This window comes from Coregonus lavaretus (assembly GCF_964263955.1).
Source record: "Coregonus lavaretus genome assembly, chromosome: 2".
Taxonomy (NCBI): Eukaryota; Metazoa; Chordata; class Actinopteri; order Salmoniformes; family Salmonidae; genus Coregonus; species Coregonus lavaretus.
The window spans coordinates 36,474,076-36,489,600 of NC_139989.1; positions in this window are offsets into that span (position 1 = coordinate 36,474,076).

Consider the following 15,525-nt stretch of genomic DNA (forward strand, 5'->3'; position numbering starts at 1 on the left):
TATTTTTACTATTTTCTGCATTGTAGAATAATAGTGAAGACATCAAAACTATGAAATAACACATCATGTAGTAACCAAAAAAAGTGTTAAACAAATCAAAATATATTTTATATTTGAGGTTCTTCAAATAGCCCCCCTTTTGCCTTGATGACAGCTTTGCACACTCTTTGCATTCTCTCAACCAGCTTCACCTGGAATGCTTTTCCAACAGTCTTGAAGGAGTTCCCACATATGCTGAGCATTTGTTGGCTGCTTTTCCTTCACTCTGCCGTCCGACTCATCCCAAACCATCTCCATTGGCAGGTCTCTTCTTCTTATTGGTGTTCTTTAGTAGTGGTTTCTTTGTAACAATTCAACCAGGAAGGCCGGATTCACACAGTCCCCTCTGAACAGTTGATGTTGAGATGTGTGTGTTACTTGTACTCTGTCAAGCATTTATTTGGGCTGCAATTTCTGAGGCTGGTAACGCTAATGAACTTATCCTCTGCAGCAGAGGTAACTCTGGGTCTTCCATTCCTGTGGCGGTCCTCATGAGAGCCAGTTTCATCATAGGGCTTGATGGTTTTTGCGACTGTACTTGAAGAAACTTTCAAAGTTCTTGAAATGTTCCGTATTGACTGACCTTCAAGTCTTAAAGTAATGATGGACTGTCATTTCTCTTTGCTTATTTGAGCTGTTCTTGCCATAATATGGACTTGGTCTTTTACCAAATAGGGCTTTCTTCTGTATACCCCCCTACCTTGTCACAACACAAATGATTGGCTCAAACGCATTAAGAAGGAAATAAATTCCACAAATTAACTTTTAAGAAGGCACACCTGTTAATTGAAATGCATTCCAGGTGACTAAATCATGAAGCTGGTTGAGAGAATGCCAAGCGTGTGCAAAGCTGTCATCAAGGCAAAGGGTGGCTATTTGAAGAATCTCAAATATAAAATATATTTGGATTTGTTTAACACTTTTTGGTTACTACATGATTCCATATGTGTTATTTCATAGTTTTGATGTCCTTACTATTATTATACAATGTAAAAAATAGTAAAAATAAAGAAAAACTCTTGAATGAGTAGGTATGTCCAAACTTTGACCAGTAGTGTACATCAGATGCAGATGGGTGGCTAAAATCATAATCATTACATCACAATCTAGAAGCCTTATTTTGTTAGCAATATCACTGCAGCCAGACTCTGTTGACTCTACATAGTGGTAGTGGCATCATCCTCTCCCCTATCCTCAAGTGCCCCGATGCCGTGATCTGGCATTGACCAAGGGTGTGTCCCAATTGGCACCCTATTCCCTATTTAGTGTAGTGATTTTTAACCAGGGCCCTATTCCATATTTAGTCCACTACTTTTGACCAGATTCCATAGGATCCCATAATGCACAATATAGGGAAATGAGTGTCATTTGAGACACAGCCCAAAGGACGCTGCCAAAGTGTTTTTGCAAATGATGATGCAAATAGCGCTAAGCGATTTGCGTTAGTATACGCTACTGTTTTCGTTTCGGCTGGCTGAGCGTGGAGATGCCATCGTCGCCAAACCCTTATGGACCCTTATTTTCAGACATGTCCTGCTGCTTCCAGATACGGACAACAATATTTACCTACATGCAAATCTACTGTCCTCCAGCTCTATCCAAGCAAGGAAAGCTTATTTGATGTGTTCTCTCAGGGATGTAAACTCACTTTGTGTACTGTACACAAATAGCTTTGGCTTTTTGCATTTTGTCTCACCAGCTTTGAGAAGGTGAAAGTAGTGATGCTCAGAGACACTCATAGGTGTACATAGATGTTTTTCAAGTAAGGTGCTATGTGTTATGATATTCAGAATTATAGAAGTGTGTGTGTGGCATGGATAGGTTACAGTCTAGTAGTATTCTGGTGATATGGACCAGTTGTGCTAAGCTCAATATACCAAAGCACTAATATAACACTTCTCTAGTCATTTGCCAAATTCATTTACAGTGCCTTCAGAAAGTATTCATACCCCTTTACTTATTCCACATTTTGTTGTGTTACAGTCTGAATTCAAAATAAAATAATAAAATAAAATTTCTCACCAATCTAAACACAAAACCCCATAATGACAAAGTGAAAACATGTTTTTAGATATGTTTGCAAATTTATAGAAAATAAAATACAGAAATATCTCATTTACATAAGTATTCACACCCATTTGCTATGACACTCCAAATTGAGCTCAGGTGCATCCAATTTGCTTTAATCATCCTTGAGATGTCACTACAACTTGATTGGAGTCTAGCTGTGGCCAATTCAATTGTTTGGACATGATTTAGAAATAAACACACCTGTCTATATAAGGTCCCACAGTTGACGGTGCATGTCAGAGCAGAAACTATACCATGAAGTCCAAGGAACTGTTCATAGATCTACAAGATAGAATTGTGATGAGGCATATATCTGTGTAAGGGTATAAAACAATTTCTAGAGTGTTGAAAGTTTCCAAGAGCACATTGGTCTCTATCGTTGGGAAATTGAAAAAATATGGAACTACCCAGACTCTGACTAGAGCTGGCCGTCCGACCAAACTGAACTACCGGGCAAGAAGGACCTTGGTCAGGGAGGTAACTAAGAACCCAATGAAAAGTCTGACAGAACTATGGAGTTCCTTGGCTGAGATGGGAGAACCTGCCAGAAGGACAACAGTCTCTATAGCACTTCACCAATCTGGGCTTTATGGGAGAGTGGCCAGACGGAAGCCACTCCTGAGAAAAAGGCAAATGATAGCACGCCTGGAGTTTGGAAAAATGCACGTGAAAGACTGAGATCATGAAGCAAAATATTCTGTTGTCTGATGAGACAAAAATGTAACTCTTTGGCCTGAATGCAATGTGCTATGTCTGGAGAAAACCAGGCATACAGTGGGGAAAAAAAGTATTTAGTCAGCCACCAATTGTGCAAATTCTCCCACTTAAAAAGATGAGAGAGGCCTGTAATTTTCATCATAGGTACACGTCAACTATGACAGACAAAATGAGACTTTTTTTTTCCAGAAAATCACATTGTAGGATTTTTAATGAATTTATTTGCAAATTATGGTGGAAAATAAGTATTTGGTCAATAACAAAAGTTTCTCAATACTTTGTTATATACCCTTTGTTGGCAATGACACAGGTCAAACGTTTTCTGTAAGTCTTCACAAGGTTTTCACACACTGTTGCTGGTATTTTGGCCCATTCCTCCATGCAGATCTCCTCTAGAGCAGTGATGTTTTGGGGCTGTCGCTGGGCAACACAGACTTTCAACTCCCTCCAAAGATTTTCTATGGGGTTGAGATCTGGAGACTGGCTAGGCCACTCCAGGACCTTGAAATGCTTCTTACGAAGCCACTCCTTCGTTGCCCGGGCGGTGTGTTTGGGATCATTGTCATGCTGAAAGACCCAGCCACGTTTCATCTTCAATGCCCTTGCTGATGGAAGGAGGTTTTCACTCAAAATCTCACGATACATGGCCCCATTCATTCTTTCCTTTACACGGATCAGTCATCCTGGTCCCTTTGCAGAAAAACAGCCCCAAAGCATGATGTTTCCACCCCCATGCTTAACAGTAGGTATGGTGTTCTTTGGATGCAACTCAGCATTCTTTGTCCTCCAAACACGACGAGTTGAGTTTTTACCAAAAAGTTATATTTTGGTTTCATCTGACCATATGACATTCTCCCAATCCTCTTCTGGATCATCCAAATGCCCTCTAGCAAACTTCAGACGGGCCTGGACATGTACTGGCTTAAGCAGGGGGACACGTCTTGCACTGCAGGATTTGAGTCCCTGGCGGCGTAGTGTGTTACTGATGGTAGGCTTTGTTACTTTGGTCCCAGCTCTCTGCAGGTCATTCACTAGGTCCCCCCGTGTGGTTCTGGGATTTTTGCTCACCGTTCTTGTGATCATTTTGACCCCACGGGGTGAGATCTTGCGTGGAGCCCCAGATCGAGGGAGATTATCAGTGGTCTTGTATGTCTTCCATTTCCTAATAATTGCTCCCACAGTTGATTTCTTCAAACCAAGCTGCTTACCTATTGCAGATTCAGTCTTCCCAGCCTGGTGCAGGTCTACAATTTTGTTTCTGGTGTCCTTTGACAGCTCTTTGGTCTTGGCCATAGTGGAGTTTGGAGTGTGACTGTTTGAGGTTGTGGACAGGTGTCTTTTATACTGATAACAAGTTCAAACAGGTGCCATTAATACAGGTAACGAGTGGAGGACAGAGGAGCCTCTTAAAGAAGAAGTTACAGGTCTGTGAGAGCCAGAAATCTTGCTTGTTTGTAGGTGACCAAATACTTATTTTCCACCATAATTTGCAAATAAATTCATTAAAAATCCTACAATGTGATTTTCTGGATTTTTTTCTTCTCATTTTGTCTGTCATAGTTGACGTGTACCTATGATGAAAATTACAGGCCTCTCTCATCTTTTTAAGTGGGAGAACTTGCACAATTGGTGGCTGACTAAATACTTTTTTCCCCCACTGTAGCTTATCACCCATCTAACACCCTCCCTACCATTAAGCATGGTGGAGGCAGCATCATGCTATGGGGGATACTTTTCAGCGGCAGGGACTGGGAGACTGGTAAGGATAAAGGGAACAATGAATGGAGCCAAATTTAGGCAAATCCTTGATGAGAACTTGCTTCAGAGTTCAAACGACCTTAGACTGGGGGGAATATTTATGTTCCAACAGGACAATGACCCCAAGCATACAGCCAAAGCAACGCTGGAATGACTTCAGAACAAGAATGTGAAAGTCCTTGAGTGGTTCAGCCAAAGCCTAGACTTGAATCCTATTGAAAATAGACTGCTGTTCACCGCTGCTCCCTATCTAACTTAACAGAGCTTGAGAAAATCTGCAAGGAAGAATGGGAGAAAATCCCCAAATCCAGATGTGCAAAGCTGATACAGACATACCCAAGACGACTCAAAGCTGTAATTGCCACCAAAGATGCTTCTACAAAGTATTGACTCGGGTGTGAATACTTACAGTTGAAGTCGGAAGTTTACATACACCTTAGCCAAATACATTTAAACTCAGTTTTTCACAATTCCTGACATTTAATCCTAGTAAAAATTCCCTGTCTTAGGTCAGTTAGGATCACCACTTTATTTTAAGAATGTGAAATGTCAGAATAATAGTAGAGAGATAATTATTTATTTCAGCTTTAATTTTTTTTATCACATTCCCAGTGGGTCAGAAGTTTACATACACTCAATTAGTATTTGGTAGCATTGCCTTTAAATAGTTTATCTTGGGTCAAACGATTCGGGTAGCCTTCCACAAGCTTCCCACAATAAGTTGGGTGAATTTTGGCCCATTCCTCCTGACAGACCTGGTGTAACTGAGTCAGGTTTGTAGGCCTCCTTGCTCGCACACGCTTTTTCAGTTCTGCCCACACATTTTCTATAGGATTGAGGTCAGGGCTTTGTGATGGCCACTCCAACACCTTGACTTTGTTGTCCTTAAGCCATTTTGCAACAACTTTGGAAGTATGCTTAGGATCATTGTCCATTTGGAAGACCCATTTGCGACCAAGCTTTAACTTCCTGACTGAGATGTTGCTTCAATATATCCACATAATTTTCCTTCCTCATGATGCCATCTATTTTGTGAAGTGCACCAGTCCCTCCTGCAGCAAAGCACCCCCACAGCATGATGCTGCCACCCACGTGCTTGGTTGGGATGGTGTTCTTCGGCTTGCAAGTACCCCCTTTTTCCTCCAAACATAACGATGGTCATTTCGGCCAAACAGTTATATTTTTGTTTCATCAGACCAGAGGACATTTCTCCAAAAAGTATGATCTTTGTCCCCATGTGCAGTTGCAAACCGTAGTCTGGCTTTTTTATGGTGGTTTTGGAGCAGTGGCTTCTTCCTTGCTGAGATGCCTTTCAGGTTATGTTGATATAGGACTCGTTTTACTGTGGATATAGATACTTTTGTACCTGTTTCCTCCAGCATCTTCACAAGGTCCTTTGCTGTTGTTCTGGGATTGATTTGCACTTTTCGCACCAAAGTACGTTCATCTCGAGGAGACAGAACGCGTCTCCTACCTGAACGGTATGACGGCTGCGTGGTCCCATGGTGTTTATAGTTGTGTACTATTGTTTGTACAGATGAATGTGGTACCTTCAGGCGTTTGGAAATTGCTCCTAAGGATGAACCAGACTTGTGGAGGTCAAGCAAAGAGGCACTGAGTTTGAAGGTAGGCCTTGAAATACATTGACCGGTACACCTCCAAATGACTCAAATGATGTAAATTAGCCTATCAGAGGCTTCTAAGGCCATTAAATAATTGTCTGTAATTTTCCAAGCTGTTTAAAGGCACAGTCAACTTAGTATATGTAAACTTCTGACTGACTGGTATTATGATACAGTGAATTATAAGTGAAATAATCTGTCTGTAAACAATTGTTGGAAAAATTACTTGTGTCATGTACAAAGTAGATGTCCTAACCGACTTGCCAAAACTCTAGTTTGTTAACAAGACATTTGTGGAGTGGTTGAGAAACTAGTTTTAATGACTCCAACCTAAGTGTATGTAAACTTCCGACTTAAACTGTATGTAAATGAGATATTTCTGTATTTAATTTTCAAAAAACTTGCAACAATGTTTTTACTTTATGGGTATTGTGTGTAGATGGTTGAGAAAAAAAATGTTTTAGTCAATTTTAAATTCAGGCTGTATCACAACAAATTGTGGAATAAGTCAAGGATATGAATACTTTCTGAAGGCACTACTATACTATTCATTTACTGTGGTTGATTGATGAAAATGTTGGAGGAATGTGGCCAGGCAACCTGTCACTATGGAATCCATATAGTTGGCTCCACCGCTGGCTAGATCTGGTACTGCAAAGGGTAATGTTTTGGTAACCAGTTACATGATGTTTTTGATTCTATGACAGTGGCGGCCCGCCCATTGGGGCGTTAGGGGCGGCACCCCGCTTATAATTGGTTGAAATATATATATATATATTACGTAATTCATGGATTATTTTGAAATGCTCAAAAAAGTGCGGTAAATGTGTACATTTTCCTTTTTCAAAAATATATTGTTCAAGACAAGCTGTTCAATTACTTACTACTACTCTACCCCTCAGTGACTGCCAGCAGCTCCGCAGGCATATAGGCCATGCAAACATTGCTTGGATTGTTTTTCCAGCTATTTGCTATGAGGGGAAATGAAATTGCATAATTTTATAGCATAAAAAACAGCACTAAGTAAATGGACTGTCCTGGGTCGCTCAAATGTGCGCTCAGTCAGAACTTCTGGGTCTGCTCTCCCTCCCAATGAGTCTCTCGCGCCAGACGACTTAATTCAGCATGTGAGACTAGATCTGCTCTTTCAGGTAAAGATGGCGCTAAACCAAAAAGCAAATTGTAATTAACTTGTAAATAAATAATCATAACAGCCATGGGAGCCTGGGACCTGATAAACCGGACATCTACATCCGACGAATCGAAGGACAGAGGGATTCACTAGCTAGAACCTTCTCATCGCAAATCTGGTAGGACATAAAAGCATGACGGTGGCTGGCCGATTTTATTGCTCATCAGGTTGTACTGTGGGTGACAGATCGACATGTTGTGTGTACTAAAACAGCATAAAACCGGGTGTATCACAAAGCATGATCAAATTAATTAGCCAGCTACAGCAATTTTGAGAAACATTGAGAAATAGTTTGGTCAAAGTTTTTGGGTCAAATTAACCAGTTATCTACCTTTGATAGTTAGCTCCCATGACAATTTCAAGTCTTTCTAAAGTAATATCTGACTAACTCCAAAGTTATTTCCGAGTGAAAGTTAACTGGCTAGCGCATCATGCTTTGTGACATTATGTTAGCTAGCTATCCCTAATTATATAATGTGTTTTCACTTATTGCATATGCATGCTTGTTGAGTTCTCCCTTGTGCACTCCTTCGTTCATGAGCTGGCTGTTCGTTCAAAATAGTATAATCTAATCTGTTCAAAACAGCAGCAGCATGTGCAGCAGTGGTTTTTTACATGCAAAAGTGAAATAGCTGTATTTATGCTGTTGTTCAAATGTACAGATAGCTTTATATATCTTCTCAAAGAAACTACCAGTAGTTCGAAAACTTGGCATCATATTTATGTCATGCTGCTTTGTTGACAACTCCAACCGCCCCGCGCCCTGGGTATTCAGCCAATCAGCGGCCGCCACTGTTCTATGATATCACATTACCAGTATTTCCTAATGTCATCTTAAAATTGTTCTATTGTGGGATGGACTTTCTTGTATTTCCCATTACATTATTTCCCTCCACACCCTCTTTCCAAACTTACCCTTCAGATAGATACACTATATATACAAAAGTATGTGGACACCCCTTCAAATTCAGCTATTTCAGCCACACCTATTGCTGACAGGTGTATAAAATCGAGCGCACAGTCATGCAGTCTCCATAGACAAACATTGGCAGTAGAATGGCCTTACTGAAGAGCTCAGTGACTTTCAACTTGGCACCGTCATAGGATGCCACCTTTCCAACAAGTCAGTTCGTCAAATTTCTGCACTGCTAGAGCTGCCCCGATCAACTGTAAGCGCTGTTATTGTGAAGTGGAAACGTCTACGACCAACAACGGATCAGCCGCGAAGTGGTAGGCAAGACAAGCTCACAGAATGGGACCGCCGAGTGCTGAAGCGCGTAGCGCGTAAAAATCGTCACCATCTGGCAGTCCGACGGACAAATCTGGGTTTGGCAGATGCCAGGAGAAAGCTACCTGCCCCAATGCATAGTGCCAACTGTAAAGTTTGTTGAAGGAGGAATAATGGTCTGGGCTGTTTTTCATGGTTCGGGCTAGGCCCTTTAGTTCCAGTGAAGGGAAATCTTAATGCTACATCATACAATGACATTCTAGACGATTCTGTGCTTCCAGCTTTGTGGCAACAGTTTGGGGAAGGCCCTTTCCTGTTTCACCTTGACAATGCCCCTGAGCACAAAGCGAGGTCCATACAGAAATGGTTTGTTGAGATCGGTGTGGAAGAACTTCACTGGCTTGCACAGAGGCCTGACCTCAACCCCATTGAACACCTTTGGGATGAATTGGAACGCCGACTGCGAGCCAGGCCTAATCGCCCGACCTTACTAATGCTCTTGTTGCTGAATGGAAGCAAGTCCCCACAGCAATGTTCCAACATCTAGTGGAAAGCCTTCCCAGAAGAGTGGAGGCTGTTATAGCAGCAAAGGGGGGACCAACTCAATATTAATGGTCATGATTTTGGAATGAGGTGTTCGACGAGCAGGTGTCCACATACCCTTGGTAATGTAGTGTACTTACCTTATTTTGTTCTTTCTCCTTCATTATGTATTTTTAAAAAGATAGACATAACGACAACATAGTTATTCCATCTTTGTATCAATTGACTGTGGCTTATGTTGACTTGATTTACTGTAGTTAAACCAGATGGTAAGACATTGAAGCCATTTTCTGAAGCCATTTTTTTATTAAGTCAGTTTTGACAGCTATTTTTTCATTTCATAATGGTACCTGTCACGTTGTGTGTCAATACTTCAGACTAAGGTATTTTTCAGTGATGATTTGTCAACTGCTGTCACCACAGTTATTGTCTATCCAGCCATCCAGCCACTCAATGTAACAATTTGTACAGTGCTCGGTGGCATCACCATTGTGAAGGGTGTTGCAGTATCTCAGAGGAGAAAATTACTTCCATCAGCAGGTAATAAAACACATTAGAATATTGTGATGTCATAATACAGTATACCCAGCGCCACATTGACTACATCGCTATACACTGAGTGTAACAAACATTAGGAACACCTTCCTAATATTGAGTTGCACCCCCTTTTGCCCTCAGAACAGTCTCAATTTGTCAGGGCATGGACTCTACAATGTGTTGAATGCGTTTCACAGGGATTCTGGCCCATGTTGACTCCAATGCTTCCCACAGTTGTGTCAAGTTGGCTGGATGTCCATTGGGTGGTGGACCATTCTTGATACACACGGGAAACTGTTGAGCGTGAAAAACCCAGCAGTGTTGCAGTTCTTGACACACTCAAACTGGTGCGCCTGGTACCTACTACCATACCCCGTTCAAAGGCACTTAAATATTTTGTCTTGCCCATTCAACATCAGAATAGCACACATACACAACCCATGGCTAATTGTCTCAAGGCATAAAAATCCTTCTTTAACCTGTCTCCTCCCATTCATCTACACTGATTGAAGTGGATTTAACAAGTAACATCAATAAGGGATCATAGCTTTCACCTGGATTCACCTGGTCAGTCTATGTCATGGAAAGAGCAGGTGTTCCTTATGTTTGTACACTCAGTGTATATGGTTCTGACAATACAATCATATATTTTGTTCTATATTTTCCAAATTTGAATATTGAATATAGCAAACAGATATGTGTCAAATTAGCTGATTTCATTTGTGCAATATCAGATAAAAAATATTTGTATGATCTCCTGCTTTATTGTAAGTGAGTGACTTCAATGCAATAACCTGCTACGTCATCTTCTATCCATCGTAGATATTAACAGTTTGATTCGATAATGACCTCAAGACCTTTGACCTGGTTAGAGTTCCGTCATTTGACTAAACCCACTTTGTGTGAGATGCCCTCCTCAAAGAGCCTGTCAGCTTCTGTGAGTGTGTGTCCTTCTACTTTCTGACAGTGTATGGGTCATATCATGACCTAGACCTACTGATTTTGATAAAACAACGCCCCTATACCGTATGGCCATACTGCTGAAGTGTGCGGATTGTCGCGGGCCAATTCTCTAAGCGCTGTGTCATCGGATCCTTCCGTTATACAGAGGAGGGCGGTCTGAGAACCACTGAGCGCGCTCTGGGCTTTTAGACAGTCACATGACCCTCCAGGCCCATTACCGCATTCCTGGAAGCAGGCCCCGTCTTTCCCGAAAAGTGTGGAATGTGATAGGCGATGGGATGAGGAGATTTCGCTCTCGACTGCTGAGTAGACAGCCTATTACATTAACACCGCCGCAATGTAGAATGTAGAACCACTCTCCAAACCAGAACCAGGAAGCAAATAAGACTAGGGGAGAAAAAAAGGGCTGGCATATAGTGATGTTCTCATGTGTCACAGATTATTGGTTTAAACTCGCCATTGTCTTTGTGTGTGTCATAATCACGTCAAAGTATCAGTGAGAAGTTGCTAATGAAGCAATGGGGTTGACACAAAAACAAACTTGATTGGGCTATAGTTTTCCCCCTCAGATGTGGATGGCCATATGGAAGCCTTAGTTTGGATGAGGCAATCTCGTATGGCTGCTCAGGTTCTGAATGAGGTGCTGACGGAGGGGACTATCCTGGCTCACCAGCAGCACGGTTGTCCGCCCTTGTTCTAGACCACAGGATATGACACTCCCCAAATCCCCCTCCCACAACCCCCCTTTCTATAGGCCCCTCCAGGCTTGTCATGCTATAGTCAGACATATTTCAGTTAGTCACAATGCACTCAGCTGTAGGCTGTTGAAGTTCTCAACTTGATATGTGGAGAAAGGCTAAATATGAGGAATCTACAGTATAATTCCATCACAGTCAATTTGTGTATGTGGGGTGGGGGTGGGGTGACACTTGTAGTATATATATATATGCATGCTTTGTAGTTGCATGTTTTTTTTATATAACTACATGGAAATGATGCTGGTAGTAACAGAATCTGGTCGGTTGCCAAACCAAGTGTCAAGTTGCCAAGTCAAGTCTTGTTGCCTGTTACTTCTCTTCAGTTACTGTGTGTGTAATGCTGAGAAGTTACAGTTCAGAGGTTACCGTATCGGTTATAGAGTAACTGAGGGCAATGTAATGTACGGTGTCAACTGTTACCAATGTTTTATCACTGTCTTTACTGTATATTGAGAAATTCATATTTAAGTGGTGGCAGAAACCTCAGTTATGATATCCCCTGAACTCTGACCTGATACACGTGCGTGAATGTGTCTGTGTGTATTGGAGTCTGGCACAGCTGTGAGAATATGGAATGATGAGATATGAAGAATGCTACGGAACAATGGAGAACTACTTCATCTGTATTGTCTCTAGCCTATCAGAAGATGTGGTGTATTTCACAGCTTATTTACATGGCTCTCAAACACAGTTTGTTTAGTTGTTTCTTTGCTTTTGAGCCTCTTTCCATATGGATTGCCCCAGTTGCATTTGAAGGACATCAGCAGTTGTGGGCTGAGACAATGTGTCGGCAGCCATATTGGTTCACTGCCACATTGGATTTGTCTTATCTGTGTACAACCATCGCTGACAAGGTAAAAAAGTTATCTGGCTGTCAACCAATGTTATCACCCCAGATTGCCACCTGGAAAAACACAGGGAAATACCAGGAGGAGCGATGGTGACATCATGTTCATATACAGTGTACTTTATAAGGTCAGACATCACGTTCCATACCATTTATAATTTAGGTCACTTTTTATTATGAAGTTGCCCAAACATCACATATAATTTCAATTTATTTGGTAATAATTGTGTAATTACCTATTATATTACAATATAGATATACATAGAGTAGTAATATGGAGGGGAGTGTAACGTGTGTAGGCCTAATAAGTGATTATGTATTATTACATGTTAGGCCTACTTTATCAGCAGATACAGTGACTTGCGAAAGTATTGACCCCCCCTTAGCATTTTTCCTATTTTTTTGCCTTACAACCTGGAATTAAAATGGATTTTGGGGGGGGTTGTATCATTCGATTTACACAACATGCCTACCACTTTGAAGATGCAAAATATATTTTTTGGTGAAACAAACAAGAAATAAGACAAAAAAACAGAAAACTTGAGCGTGCATAACTATTCACCCACCCAAAGTCAATACTATATAGAGCCACCTTTTGCAGCAATTACAGCTGCAAGTCTCTTGGGGTATGTCTCTATAAGCTTGGCACATCTAGCCACCGGGATTTTTGCCCATTCTTCAAGGCAAAACTGCTCCAGCTCCTTCAAGTTGGATGTGTTCCGCTGGTGTACAGCAATCTTTAAGTAATACCACAGATTCTCAATTGGATTGAGGTCTGGGCTTTGACTAGGCCATTCCAAAACATTTAAATGTTTCCCCTTAAACCACTTGAGTGTTGCTTTAGCAGTATGCTTAGGGTCATTGTCCTGCTGGAAGGTGAACCTCCGTCCCAGTCACAAATCTCTGGAAGACTGAAACAGGTTTCCCTCAAGAATTTACCTTTATTTAGTGCCATCCATCATTCCTTCAATTCTGACCAATTTCCCAGTCCCTGTCGATGAAAAACATCCCCACAGCATGACGCTGCCATCACCATGATTCACTGTGGGGATGGTGTTCTCGGGGTGATGAGAGGTGTTGGGTTTGCGCCAGACAAAGTGTTTTCCTTGATGGCCAAAAAGCTCAATTTTAGTGTCATCTGACCAGAGTACCTTCTTCCATATGTTTGGGAAGTCTCCCACATGGCTTTTGTCGAACACCAAACGTGTTTGCTTATTTTTTTCTTTAAGCAATGGCTTTTTTCTGGCCACTCTTCCGTAAAGCCCAGCACTGTGGAGTGTATGGCTTAAAGTGGTCCTATGGACAAATACTCCAATCTCCGCGGTGGAGCTTTGCAGCTCCTTCAGGGTTATCTTTGGTCTCTTTGTTGCCTCTCTGATTAATGCCCTCCTTGCCTGGTCCATGAGTTTTGGTGGGTGGCCCTCTCTTGGCAGGTTTGTGTGGTGCCATATTCTTTCAATTTTTTTATAATGGATTTAATGGTGCTCCGTGGGATATTCAAAGTTTCTGACATTTTTTTATAACCCAACCCTGATCTGTACTTCTCCACAACTTTGTCCCTGAGCTGTTTGGAGAGCTCCTTGGTCTTCATGGTGCCACTTGCTTGGTGGTGCCCCTTGCTTAGTGGTGTTGCAGACTCTGGGGCCTTTCAGAACAGGTGTATATATACTGAGGTCATGTGACACTTAGATTGCACACAGGTGGACTTTATTTAACTAATTATGTGACTTCTGAAGGTAATTGGTTGCACCAGATCTTATTTAGGGGCTTCATAGCAAAGGGGGTGAATACATATGCACGCACCACTTTTCCGTTATTTATTTTTTAGAATTTTTTGAAACAAGTTATTTTTTTCATTACACTTCACCAATTTCAACTATTTTGTGTATGTCCATTACATGAAATACAAATAAAAATCAATTTAAATTAGAGGTTGTAATGCAACAAAATAGGAAAAATGCCAAGGGGGATGAATACTTTTGCAAGGCACTGTATAATGTAATTCTGAGTGATTGTATTCTGGCTATCAAAGATGTAATCGAGTGACCACATAATATAAGGAGAACTACATGTAAAGTGTTACCTGTCCTATTGTATCAAAGAGAGTTTCATTGTAATTCCACCACTGTACACCATACAGACATGGCTTTACGTGACTCCACGGCATCAATGGGCATCACTTGGGGCTGTTACCTACCATTCTCTCTGATGTGTCAGGAGCAGCTCACACAACCTGTCTTTTTCCATCCTGGAAATAGCTCTTTGATGTGGCGGCCTCTGTGATCAAACCATAACAGTACCAACCAAAGTCTTGGTGTCGCTCATTTTCCTCAGCAATCACTTTGTTTAATTCAGACAATATGAGAAGAAATGTGATGAGTTCTCCACTTTGCAGTTACACTTTATTCCATTCTTGTGTGAGATTATGTCAAACCCTACATCATACAATAATGTCAAATATGAAATCAATGTTGTTATGATCATAATATGACATTTTAACTGCATATCTACTATTACAACAATGTTGTGGTCATAATGATCCATGTGAATCAAAGAACAAAGTCATGAATAGTGTCAGAGTTTGATACGTTACACTGTTATGGTACATCTTTAGCTGCAATGCCTTCGGAAAGTACCCATACCCCTTTACTTTTACCATATTTTGTTGTATTACAGCCTGAATTTAAAATGGATTAAATGTTTGTGTCACTGGCATACACACAATACCCCTTTTAATGTCAAAGTGGAATTATGTTTTTAGGAATTTTTACAAATTAATTAAAAATGAAAAGCTGAAATGTCTTGAGTCAATAAGGATTCAACCCGTTTGTCACGGCAAGCCAAAATAAGTTCAGGCGTAAAATTTGCTGAACAAGTCACATAAAAGTTGCATGGACTCTGTGTAGAATAATAGTGTTTAACATGATTTTCGAATGACTACCTCATGTCTGTACTCCACACAGACTATTATCTGTAAGGTCCCACAGTCGAGCAGTGAATATCAAACACAAAGACCAGGGAGGTTTTCCAATGCCTTGCAAAGAAGGTCACCTATTGGTAGATGGGTAAAAATAATGATGAAGCATGATGAAGTTATTAATTACACTTTGGATGGTGTATCAATAAACCCAGTCACTACAAAGATACAGGCGTCCTTTCTAACTCAGTTGCCGGAGAGGAAGGAAACCGCTCAGGGATTTCACCATGAGGCCAATGGTGACTTTAAAACAGTTATATAGTTTAATGGCCGT